Source organism: Galleria mellonella, unplaced genomic scaffold, assembly GCF_026898425.1.
Source record: "Galleria mellonella isolate WM207_F2 unplaced genomic scaffold, CSIRO_AGI_GalMel_v1 utg121, whole genome shotgun sequence".
Taxonomy (NCBI): Eukaryota; Metazoa; Arthropoda; class Insecta; order Lepidoptera; family Pyralidae; genus Galleria; species Galleria mellonella.
In genome coordinates this window covers 1909197-1921275 of record NW_026441983.1, presented here as the reverse complement: position 1 = coordinate 1921275, position 12079 = coordinate 1909197, and the positions used below count along the sequence as shown (strand labels likewise).

General features: G+C 36.9%; 1 protein-coding gene across 6 annotated transcripts in view; it reads right to left on the bottom strand.

Annotated features, from left to right (window-relative positions):
• LOC113509775 (golgin subfamily A member 6-like protein 22) overlaps positions 1–9261 on the bottom strand; it is a 58945-nt gene extending 49684 nt beyond the window's left edge. For 3 of the 6 annotated variants that reach the window (XM_052898676.1, XM_052898673.1, XM_052898685.1), the window contains exon 1: positions 8989–9261. The gene's annotated coding sequence lies outside the window, so the exon portion shown is untranslated. Of the gene's footprint in view, positions 1–8977 lie in introns of all 6 variants that reach the window. The other 3 variants (XM_052898679.1, XM_052898680.1, XM_052898682.1) reach the window with 3 other exon arrangements.
• Positions 9262–12079: the final 2818 nt, after the last annotated feature.

Genomic DNA, 12079 nt, shown 5'->3' with positions numbered 1-12079 from the left:
AATAAAATCTCACACATTGAAGGAAGTTAATGAATTAGTCGAAGTAGTGTCTTGCTGCGATCAAAATAGATATGACGCTAAGGAACTGTCATTAATAAGTCGGCTTCTTTAATGTGTTAAAACGCTAAAATGGGTACAATTTGTTAAAAGTCTGACGTAATGGGAGTCATACATGACATTGACGGTCATTGTTGTTGTAGAAATTCTCAATATTACTTAATTTTTTTTTTATACAACTTAGAATGGCAAACAAGCTGACGGCCCACCTGATGGAAAGTGGTAACCGTCGCCTATAGACATGAGCAGTACCATGGACATAACAGAGTATATTGTTTCGCCCATGATACCCCCCATGCGTTGCCATTCCTGAGGACTCAGGTGTTATACCTATATAGAACTGTTACTATAAATCCTTTTCTCCACGTTTTTCTTTAATTTTCTGTTTTTCCCCCATTTCAAACTATGAATGTAGATAGATAGATAGATACTCTTTATTGTTTCCACCATAAGATTACAATAGTAAACTTATTATAAATATAAATAATTACAAGAAATGATCACAATGAGAAAACAAATGTAGATAGACGTGTCATTCCATTTTCATTAATAAAAAAAAAAAAATTATGATGCAAAAAGCGTGAGTTGAAATGTCACCACCCATTACAAAATTATTGGATTACACAAAGATGTATGTAAATACAATTTTTTAATTTTTTTAAATTTTTGTGTAACAACAAAAACATCGATATCGGATCTAGCGTGTCCCTAATCTCACTTTCACTGCGCATGCGTTTATATTTAGTTGAGGCAGTGACCTTTGTAAGGGCTATTTCGATGTCAAGTCACTCGCGCAAATACTTGAAGTGTTCCCACATGTCGCTCACGTGGTCATGTATTGATGAATAATATACATTCTTGAAATAAATATAATTTGTTTTTATCAGCACTAAAAGGAGACTGCACTAGCAGATCATGGGTACCACTGTCCCACTCGTACTTCTGCCGCCAAGTTGTGCTTCCACGGGTGCTTCGGTTTGAATGGTGGGATATGGCAGTGAACTTACGAGGTTTTTTTTTATGCAACTTATAATGGCAAGCAAGCTGACGGCCCACCTGATGGAAAGTGGTAACCGTCGCCTATACACATGAGCAGTACCGTGGACATAACAGAGTATACTGTTTCGCTCATAATACCCTCCATGCGTTGCCATTCCTGAGGACTCAGGTGTTATTCCTCTGTACCCTGTAAATTCACGCCATATCCCACCCTTCAAACCGAAACACAGCCATGCAAACACAACTGCAATTCCAGGTGTATCCATCACGATGGGCTAACCGACCTGCATTATCATTATCACCTATTATCTATCACTGGTGACCCGCCAGCGTATACCGTAAGCGCAGGCGGGGTTACCATTCCATTATCATCTATTAAAAAAACTCCTTCAAACTAAAACACAGCCATGCAAACAACAGTTTCACGGTAAAAACACGTATAGGACAGAGGTACCCCGCAAACGACTTTTGTACAAAGTCGCCCTCTAGTGAAATTACATAAAAAAAAAACACCAAAAGTAAACAAAGTCTATAAAAAAAATCTATCCATTTATAATATAGTATGCATTTATAAAAATCTATTTTCTCACAGGAAAACACGTTTTTTTTTTATGAGTCGTAAAATTATAGACGGAAGTTCTATGACGTTAGCTTTTTGGTATTTTTGTTTGCAGCGTCATTCTCCCATGATTCTTTTTGCCATTTACTCGACCAATCACTGCGCAGCGATAACAAAGAAGTCCATTTTTAAATACCACTTGTTTTTATACCACTGAAGTGGCAAACAAGCATATGGCCTTACTGAAGAATATGCGGTTAACGTAACCTATGAACGCCTACAATACCAGGGGCATTACGCGCTTTGTCAACCCTGAAGAAACCTCTTTACCCCTTTTTTGAAGAATCCCATGCTGTAGTCTTTTGGAAAAACCTCGACAGGGAGCTCATTCCATAACCTGAGCGTTCGTGAAAGGAAATCTCTGGTAGAAATTTAAATAAATAAACATTTGAATCGACCGTAGACAGCTGATGTTCAATAGTACAAATTAATAATTGATTTAATTATTCGATTTGTGACTAATTCATCGTTGCGAGCAGTTGCCACGCTTGACAGGAGGATTGGCGACCACAGTTAGACTTTTGGTGATGTTTCAAGAGGGACCCCGCTGTTTAACTCTCGACCATTATGTTCATAAGGAACTTGTTACATTTACCATAGATAATGCTTTTGTTTTGTTTTTTAACAAAACTTGTTTAACTTTTTTATTATTATTTTTAACTTCTTTTTTATAGGTATTGTTTTTTATATAAAGAAAGAATCACTGTCTATAGATTTTGAACAAAGATTGTCTGCATGGGTGCTTCTGTCCTATTCGTGTTTTTGCCGCCAACTAGCTGTAATTGCATGGTTTTGAAAGCACTCTTTTATGGATTTAAAATAAAATGGTAACCCTACCTGTGCTATTATTCGCTGGCGAGGTACCAGGGAAACATAATAGGTGAGGAAGAAATCAGATTGATGTTTCTTTTTTATATAACTTAGAATGGCAAACAAAGTGACGGCTCATCTGATGGAAAGTGGTAACCGTCGCCTATAGACATGAGGAGTACCGCGGACGTAACAGAGTATACTGTTTCGCCCATGATACCCCCCATGCGTTGCTATTCCTGAGGACTCAGATGTTATTCCTCTGTACCGTGTAAATTCACGCTATATCCCACCGTACGCTATATACGATACGATACCGATACGCTGGCGGAGCACCAGTGAAGGGTGATAGATAAGAATGAAAATAGGCCAATTAGCCCATCATGATGAATTCATCAGGAATTAACCATGATAGTTTCCAGGGAGAACCGCGAGGAGGTCGACCTGGTTGGGTATATTGCTAGCAATGGGATTTGTATTCTCCATTACTAACAATCCCTTTCCCCCCACAACATCCGCGCGGGCGGGGTTACCATACAAAAAAAAACCTCTTCTTTCCCCCTTATGCATACAAAATTTACTTTAATTTTAAATAAATAAAATAAAAGGATGCCCTTGATACCAGGGGGGCAAAGATTAGCAAGAGGTCATTCTCTTTACTCAAGGCCAGTCTGGCAGCGTTTTCAGTACGCAATACTGGCAGTATACCAAACAGATTTTATGTACGCCATAAAATTGATTTATTAAACCAAACGCATTAGGGTTAGGACCAGTTTAATTCTGATATTAATATTATATAAAATTTTGTAGTTTGAATAATATTTTTTTATCTAATATATAAAATTCTCGTGTCATGGTGTTTGTTACCAAACTCCTCCGAAACGGCTTTACTGATTTTCATGAAATGTTGTGTGCATATTGGGTAGGTCTGAGAATCGGCCAACATCTATTTTTTATACCCATCAATGATAAGGGTGACCAACCCTTAAATATTTATTTTAATTTTTATGACAAAATTTTTTATTTTTATTTTATTATGATTTAACATTGAAAAATACATACAAATTCAAATTTTCACGCTTTTACGATCAACCCCTGTTTTTTAATCGCGATTTTTATATACCGCAATAGGGTTGCAAGATGGCAATCGAATATAATAATTGTAGTACGAAAAAATTACATGTATAGTTCTTGAAATAATGTAGGTATATGTTAAAACAACGTTTGCCGAGTCAGCTAGTAATTTATATATTTTACACTTTATAACACCATTTATAAAATAATAAATACAGTTAATTTTAACGAGAAGTGGTACAAGAGGCGGCCTTATCGCTAAGCAATCTCTTTCAACTTTTGGGTAGAGGGCATTGAGAAAAAAGACAAAGGGTAACTGGTGGACTTTTTTTTTATACCACTGAGGTGGCAAACAAGCATACGGCCAACCTGATGGCAAGTGGTTACCATAGCCTATGAACACAAGCAATACCAGAGGTATTACGCGTGCGTTGCCGACCCTGAAGAAACCTCTTTACCCCCCTTTTGAAGAACCTATATAAATATATAGAGGAAGAATATATAAATATAAATATATATAATAGAAAGAGTCTGACAAAACTGAGTCGTTTTTTAACAAAAAAAAAAAACAACATAATACCAGAAGGAGACTTTGTACAAAAGTCGATTGCTTGGACACCTCTGTCCCATTCGTGTTTCAACCGTGAAGCATTGTGTTTGCATGGCTATGTTTCGGTTTGAAGGGTGCGATATGACAGTGAATTTACAGGGTACAGAGGAATAACACCTGAGTCCACAGGAATGACAAAGCGTGGGGGAATGTATTCTGTTATGTTTATGGTACTGCTCATGTCTATAGGCGACGGTTACCATATAAAATTAATATTGCATAAAAAAAATATAAAAATCACGTAAAAATACCTATTTAGTCTACTACTATTATAGAATTTACTAGATAAACGTTTAAAAATAGCCGAAATAAAATTAATTCATTTAAAACGTATATCCGTTATCGTTAAAGATTGAAACTTCCATTTCCTTTGCCTTTTCGAGAAACATTATTATTTTTTTCTAGGAAAATTCAACTCTAATTACTAAGGTGTAAGAAGATTCTGAGAGTTAACTCATTTCCTTTCCCATTTTAAACAATTCGAAATGGAACTCTAATTTGAAAGCGTAAAGATTTATATTCGATAACATTTTAAAATGCCGTCTTCCGTTCGCCCTAATAATTTGAACTCTACTAATGAGAACTTAAGATGTCTTTGTGATTGTTTTGTTGTTTCGTTACATTTAAACTTACGGTACGTTTCCTTCGCTTTGATGGTTACGCGCCACGTCCTGTCGTTGGTTGAGAACTTTCGTAATCTGTGGTTTATTATTTTCGCGCCTAAAAAACAAGTCGTCTTTTTACCAGATATAAACTGAAGACAATGGCTGTATAGACTTAGCCCTTTTGCCTTCCCCATATGTAAGGGAAAACAAAAAAAAAACAGAAGCAATAAAAAAATTAACACTCAGGTGTAATTCCTCTGTACCGAGTAAAGTCATGCCATATCCCACCCTTCAAACCGAAACACAGCCATGCAAACACAAGTGTTTCACGGTTGAAACACAAATGGGACAGAGGTGGCCAAGCAATCGACTTTTGTACAAAGTCTCCCTCTGGTACTGATGACAATTGCTGATAAAATGGCCTGTCCCATCCTAAAATATTGGGTGGGACAGGTTATCAATGCGAGAGCGTTATGACCCGCTCATTTACTGACATAGGTTATGTCAATTTATAACTAACAAAATGGGCCCTATGTAGTCTGATTAAACAAACATAGGTACTTGTTCTATCAAATTTGGATATACACACTGACCCGGTAAACTAGTCTCGGCCGCCCGGCAATACCTGTTTTTACAGTTATAGAAATTTTTAATGAATAAAACGCTCGTAAATTATATTGGGCATTCCGAGCCGGCCATTTACTTAATGAAATATACATTTATTTAACATACAAAATGCCGTGTGAAAACGTTCGTGTTGTCAGGCAAATGTTTTTAACTGGTTTCGAGTACGTTTGAGGGGAAAGGGATTGTTAGTAATGGAGACTGAGAATCCCATTGCTAGTAATATACCCAACCGGGTGGAAGGGATTGTTAGTAATGCGGGCTACCAGTCCCATTGCTAGCAATATACCCTGTCAGATCGACCTCCACGCGGTTCCCCCTGGAACCCATCGTGCTGAGTTCCAGGTGTATTCATCACGATGGGCTGACAGACCTGCTTTTTTCATTATTCACCTATCATTCCTCACTGGTGCCCCGCCAGCGTATACCGTTAGCGCAGGCGGGGTTATCACTCCATTCATCATCCATTAAAAAAAATATACCTTAACCAGGTCGACCTCCACGCGGTTCCCCCTGGAAACTGTCATGGTTAATTCCTGATGAATTCACCATGATGGGCTAACTGGCCTGTTTTCATTCTCATCTATCACCCTTCACTGGTGCTCCGCCAGCGTATCCCGTTAGCGCAATCACGTTTTTTTAAAATGTACGATAACAGAGTGGTAACCCCGCACGCACTAACGATATTCGCTGGCGAGGTACCAGGAAGACATGATAGGTGAGGATGAAAAGGCAGGTCAGTTAACCCACCGTCATGAATACAGAGCTAGAACTCATCACGTTGGTTTCCACGTGGAGGTCGACCTGACAGGGTGTATTGCTAGCAAAGGCACTGCAATCACGCTGGTGAGGTACTAGGAAATCATAATAGATAAGGAGATTATATGAATTGGGAAAAGATTGTTTTGTAATGTGTGTACCAACTTTCGTAGTGATTTTTCAAGTCGTTAAGGCGATATAAGGTGACAAACAAACTCACTTTCACATTTATAATATTAATAAGGAATTTGTTAGTTCAATTTAATTTAACGAGAATACTTTAATTTGGATTTACATCATTCTATTTTTTCATTATATATATATACCTTACCTACCTTTCCTATAAAGTGTATATATATATATATATATATATATATATATATATATATATATATATATATATATATATATATATATATATATATATATATATATGTATATATATATATATATATATATATATATATATATATATATATATATATATATGTAATATATATATATATATAAATGTAATGTACGAGTATATATAGGAAAGGTAGGTAAGTGAGTATGACGTGTAGAAGCGAGATAGTATGAGAGATGTGAATAGTTACGAAATAGAACGAGTGAGACAGAGAGACGGACATGTGTGGAAAGGAGATAGGGAGAAAAAGGAAGATGGAGGAAGAGTACTACGACGACGACGCATGTGTAAGACGTTTTTATAAAAATAAATTTAAGAAGTGCTTGGATTATTGTTTTTATTACTCCACCGTGCCACATGTATATACGCAGACGGAGACTTTGTACAAAAGTCGATTGCTTGGGTACCTCTGTCCCATTCGTGTTTCAACCGTGAAGCAGTTGTGTTTGCATGGCTGTGTTTCGGTTTAAAGGGTGGGATATGACGTGAATTTACTGGGTGCAGAGGAATAACACCTGAGCCCTCAGGAATGGCAACGCATGGGGGTATCGTGGGCGAAACAGTATACGAGTACTCTGTTATGTCCACGGTACTGCTCATGTCTATAGGCGACGGTTACCACTTTCCATCAGGTGGACCGTCAGCTTGTTTTCCATTCTAAGTTGTATAAAAAAAACTAAAATATATAGGTATTGCTATATATTATCCAATCCTAATGATTACTAGAATCCCAAATTGCAGCTTTTAGGCGCTGTTCAAGTCTACAGACGACGGTTAAGTACCACTTTCTATCAGGTGGGCCGACAGCTTGATTTCCATTGCAAGTTGTATAGAAAAAAAAAGTTGGTATGAAATTGAATGGTTGAATACAGATTATGTGACACCGAATTATGGTGTATAAAGCGGATGAAAGGAAGACGAGAGACGAGTACTCCCCTAGTTCCACCGACAATCTTGTATATAAGTCAGGTGGCTGTAATAAAAATAACAGGTCAATATGAAGTAACATGTTGGGGGGAAAGGGATTGTCAGTAATGCGGATTATCAGTCCCATTGCTAACAATATACCCTTACAGGTCGTGGGATATCCCACCAATATGGGCGATATCAAAATGGGTGATGTCCTTTTCCCGCCATCAATATGCAGAGGAACCCAATATCTATATATACTTATCTATATATATCGAATCGGTATCCATATTACACATGTCCAGTAATTATATTATCGTAATTATTGTTGTAAGTAGATAATTACTTATACAGTTTCTCATGACTAGTTTTAACTTATCTATCGACCATAGACATTTTTTTTTATTATAGACGAAGCAAAGAAAAGTCTGATCCTGATTGGACAGTTTCTACTAGAGAAATAAAAAGACCGTCTTACATGTATCATAGTATGTTTTGATTTGCATAACCGGCCGAGTTTAATAGGTCTCCCGCGTTGAAGGAATAATACTAATGAACTAGTACATTTACATTGGCGGATTATACAAAGCATATTATGAATTGCTTTATATATGTATTTTTTTTTTAAGTTTTAGTCCTCACAGCTTAGTACCTACTATTTTTTTTTTTGATGGGTGAAAATGCAATGGTAACCCCGCCTACGCTAATGGGATACGCTGGCGGAACACCAGTGGAGGGTGATAGATGAGAATGAAAACAGGCCAGTTAGCCCAACATGATGAATTCATCAGGAATTAACCATGATAGTTTCCAGGGGGAACCACGAAGAGGTCGACCTGGTTGGGTATATTGCTAGCAATGGGATTCTCAGTCTCCATTATTAATAATCCTTTCCCCCCCAAGTACTTACTATTGCTATGTCGAAAGATGACGAAAAATCTATATCCATTTAACAAGAAAAAATGATTAAAATTCTTAAGTAGTAAACAAGTAGCTCAAAAGAGAGAGTTGGAAAAAATATATGATGAATTTAGTCTTTGAATTTAATGCGATCAGAGTCATTTCCGTGTCTGTGTGTGTGTGTGAACTCGACACAAAATTTAAACTAGTAATCTTATTTGTATTTCCTTAGCCCGTATCCGTTTTTTGAAATTCCCCATATTATATACATAGTTTTGTTGAGTTTCCTACGATATAACTACAACCTAAAATGCATTTCTTCCGCGTTTTTTCTCATTGACAGTCACATTTGATGTATCAAAAAAAGAATGTTGTGACATTATTTTTATTAATATTCTCTTTAGATTTGCTACAAGGAAGTGATGACTGGCAACTGTCCAAATTCAAAGTTTTAAAAGAAAAAAAAAACTGTATAATGCATACAATAGAATGCCTAACCTCATTAACAAATGACCAAACAGGTTTCATTAATAAATCCTTAAACACGAACAGAGAAACGCAACTTAACTATAAAAAAAAAATAAAGCACTATAACTACTACACACTGTAAACACACTTTTTAAAAAGTTCACAATTAAAAAAAATGTGGAGACGACACTTTAGAGAAAATTAATGCAACGACATTTTAAGGGTTTTGTTTACATACAAAACGCGTTGGCGGGAAAATCTGACAGTTGGTCCTGTTACTCGCGCGCGCTTTTTCCTGTCATTATATTTTTTTATTTTACTTTTTTTATTACACTTTCGATAGTTTCTACATTTCGATAATCGGCTTTTGTTTACGGCCAGTAATAATATTACTGTAGCGACGCGCACGTAAGCGACTGAGAGACTGGTCCAACGAGAACTCGACGTTTGCAGGTTTCGTGTTACTGAGTTGTAAATAGAAAACTTATTTGCGTTGTGCTGCTGTATAGTGTTCGAACGCTTAACGGGGACACTTATGAGTCACAGGGATGAATAATTTCGACCTTATTTTCTTTAGATTTGCGGGAAAAAGAGCGGTTTCTATTGTGACATTATGGTATTTAAAATGGTGTTGCACAAAAAAAAAATGTTTTTCCATCTTGAAAAACCCAGTTATTTTAATTTTATTTGCATGGGACCAATTTGAAAAAGTATTTATTTATTTATTCTTTATTGGCCATATTAAAAAAAAATTAGTACAAAAAGAGGATTTACGGATAAAAAAAATCATAAGAGACGACTAAGGGAACATAATAGTCGAGGGATGGGAAGCAGCGTCCCTATTAAAACTAATGTTTTAAGGGAATCGTTGCTGGTTTTGGTAATCCATTTATTGTGGTGGTAATATTTGGTAAATCAAAGCCTAACTGCGGTTGCCAACTTATTCGCCAAGCGTGGCATCTATTGCCAAAATTACAATAGTTATGGGGGCGGCCTATGTTCAGCAGTGGACAGTTAACGGCTGAGATGATGGTGATGGATATTATAAATGTGAAAGTGAGTTTGTTTGTTAGCTTTTAGCGCCGTAACTGCTAAATCAACTTTTGTACAAAATCTACCACAGGAAGACTTTGTACAAAAGTAAAGTAAATTCCATTATCTTTCTAAAACTCACGAACGTAACCTTCATTCCAATAATATTCTCCAATTATCTTTCCCCTCTCACCGTACTGGATACGCTTCAAACTCTTTTCTCCTACATTTTTCACGACTCTGGAACGCGCTTCCTGATGCCATTAAGAGACTACCGACTAAACCGTCTTTTAAAAAAAAGCGTTCACGCTCACTTTTTGTCTTTATCCGAGCAATAAGTGCTTTGTATTATTCTCAAATTCGTGTATAATATAGTATATATCATATATGTGTAAGTATATTTGTTATTCATATATATTTATTCGTTTATATATGTAATTTTAGTATGTATGTATATCAATAATTACTAGTACCGCATTCGAGTATTCTGACACTTCCCTACGGTTGACTGGGAGACAATGCTTTTAGCATTAAGTCCGCTATGTACACATATTTGTACTAATGAATAAATAAATAAAAGTCGATTGCTTGGGCACCTCTGTCCTATTCGTGTTTCTACCGTGAAGCAGTTGTGTTTGCATGGCTGTGTTTCGGTTTGAAGGGTGGGATATGGCAGTGAATTTACAGGGTACAGAGGAATAACACCCGAGTCCTCAGGAATGGCAACGCATGGGGGGTATCATGGGCGAAACACTATACTCTGTTATGTACGTGGTACTATTCATGTCTATAGGCAACGGCTATCACTTTTCATTAGGTGAGCCGTCAGCTTGTTTGCCTACCATTCTAAGTTGCATAAAAAAAAACCTTATGAAAATTGTTATACAGAGATTTAATATTTATTAAAATTATTCGTTTATTTAATTTTATTTTTATTATGTTTTGTTGAAACTCTAGATATCCTACAACAGGGAGGAACGGGATTATTAGTAATGGTGCCTAACTGACCCATTGCCAGCTATACACCCTATAAGGTCGACCTCCACGCGGTTCTCCTTAGAAACCATCGTGGTTAGTTCTAGTGATATTCAACACAATGGGCTAACTGACCTACATTTATTGGGTGGAAAGGGATTGTTAGTAATGGAGTCAAATAGCCCCATTACTAGCAAAATACCCTGTTAGGTCGATCTCCACGCGGCTCCCCCTGGAAACCATCTATATATCGTAGCTATTTCTAGTTGAACTCGTCAGGATGGGCTTACTGACCTGCTTTCATCCTCATCAATCATCTATCACTGGTGCCCCGCCAGCGTATGCCGTTAGTGCAGGCGGGGTTACCATTCTATCATTACCCATTAGAACAGCCCTACAATTAGTACTACTCTGTCTCCATATTGTTAAACAACTCATCCATATCATCATCTTTATATTCTGTATCTTCTGGCTTCTCTTCTTTCAACTTCTGACTCTTTCTTCAGCGGAGTAGTGGTAGCAGTTTGTACCAGCAGACTGGACAACTTTGAAGTAAGATATTACTGTAAGGGCCAACTGACCTGCTTTCCTTTTCACCGTTTATGTGTCTCTAGTACCCCGCCAGCGTAAACCGATAGCGCAGGTGGGGTTACCATACCATTTTCACACATCAAAAAAAAAAAAATCACTCAACATTACTCATAAGTTTGTGGCGACTTTGGATATACGACATACATTTTTGACGATAAACCTTTTGGAATCTTTTAATCGTCTTTCATACAACATTGTCCGCAATTTATCAAATAGATAACTAGATAATAAAAGATATTGTTAAGGAAATTACTAATAAATAATACATTATATATATATATATATATAATTAAAAAACAAAGGAAAATTGGCTACCCCAGTAAGGAGTTTTGCTAGTAGTTTCCACGCTTGGCAGGCGGGTCAGCAACCTCGGTCAGGCTTTGATATGATGTTTTAAGAGGGACGCTACAGCTTAACCCTTGATTATACTAGAGGGAGACTTTGTACAAAAGTCGATTGTTTGGGTACCTCTGTCCCATTCGTGTTTCAACAGTGAAGCAGTTGTGTTTGCATGGCTGTGTTTCAGTTTGAAGGGTCGGATATGGCGTGAGTTTACTGGGTACAGAGGAATAACATCTGAGTCCTTAGGAATGGCAATGCATGCGAAACAGTATACTCTGTTATGTCCACGGTACTGCTCA